General features: G+C 41.4%; 1 protein-coding gene across 1 annotated transcript in view; it reads left to right on the forward strand.

Annotated features, from left to right (window-relative positions):
• The window catches only part of NCAN (neurocan), a 107,366-nt gene that overhangs the window by 50,219 nt on the left and 55,582 nt on the right, over positions 1-1,565 (forward strand). The window lies entirely within an intron of this gene.

The raw sequence follows: 1,565 nt of genomic DNA on the forward strand, positions 1-1,565 counted from the left end.
TATATAGATATATATTTATATCACTAAATGATTAAAGGAGAACTATGGGATTCTATCTTTTCTTGATTAAATTAATTTATTGAAAATAAATTATGTAATTTACTCTAATTAGCCAAAATGCACAGTAAGGCTGTAAACCCTTATTTAAGGTGGTGGGCGGGGCTAAGCGCCGCAATGAGGATACATATCGATGTGTCGGACGGGATCCTCCCCACTGATCTTCCTTACTGTGACTGACATTGATTCTTGAGAGCTGCTGCGCGTCCACGAATATATGGACATGCGCAGCAGCTCTCTCCTTACCTGCACGTCCCCGTGTGCCAGCCGGGCTCTTTCCCCCCTCTCTCTCTCTCCCTGCCCTGTGTGACACTGACATAATAAAAAGATCGTGGATCGCTGATGACAGAGGGGAAGGAGCCCTCTCTCTCTCTCTTCAGCATTTACTGCAAATGGGAACGTCCATATATGGTAAATTATGTCACTGGAAATCCCTGCAGATCGATGCTTGCCAGTCTAAGGGTTTACAGCCTTACTGTGCATTTTGGCTAATTAGAGTAAATTACATAATTTACTTATTTAGCCTAAGGAATGCATTAATAAAGAAAAGATAGAACCCCATAGTTCTCCTTTACATATTCTAAATTTTGCAAAGAATCAAAGACAATCTGTACATAAGAGAAAGTGTAGGCGGCTATTACTAAGCTAAATGTAAACATGCCGGTCGAGTTACATTTATTAATTCTTGAGTTGGTAACTCAAAACAATCATGCAATAAAGGCTGGATTAGATTATAGTCCAACTGGAGCCAACACTTTCATTTACAGTAGTTTTGATTACTGTTTTGAGTGGAGAGGGATTAAAGCTCCTGTCAGGATTTTACTGCTATGTCTCCATTAGGGATAGCAGGAAGAGACGAGGAATCTTGCTATCTAGCTTTGGTGACGCTGCTGACCACCAGAGATTTCCCTCTCTTTAGAGGGATTTAATTTCACGTCCTGTTGTGGCAATTGTATAGGAAGTGAAGGGAAATCCCTCAAAGGGAAAAAGATGCAAAAGCGTTTTGGCTTCAGTTCTACTTTAAAACTGATGAGAATTTCTTCCAGTTCAGTAATTCTGAAAGTACTATAGCCCAGTGCTCCCCAACCTTTTTATCGCCGCGGACCGGTCAACGTTTAATAATTTTACCGTGGCCCGCTGGGGGGGGGGACCGGTACCATTTGATTTGCAGTGGGGAACACTGCTATAGCCCTTTGATTAACTTGGTAGGAAACTAGCATTTTCAGAAAGAGAGAACAGCAGTGGCGGCCTACAGTTTTATCTCTGCGCACATTTCTTTAATGACCTCAAAAAGCCATAACTCTAGCCAGAAGCTTTGGATAGATCGGAGAAGGGTTAGAGCCTCTGTTAAATTTCTGTTGATGTCTGCTTCCCTACTGGGGAATGTATCCCTATTTTTTGGTCAGGAAAATCCCTCTATTGGGTACAAAGACAAAACTAAGAGGTGAAGGGTTCGAAATTCTAAAAAAGTTTTTATTGTTGTCTGTACCTTCCTGTCCTGAAGAACT

This window comes from Nanorana parkeri, unplaced genomic scaffold (assembly GCF_000935625.1).
Source record: "Nanorana parkeri isolate BGI_ZX_2015 unplaced genomic scaffold, ASM93562v1 scaffold900, whole genome shotgun sequence".
Taxonomy (NCBI): domain Eukaryota; kingdom Metazoa; phylum Chordata; class Amphibia; order Anura; family Dicroglossidae; genus Nanorana; species Nanorana parkeri.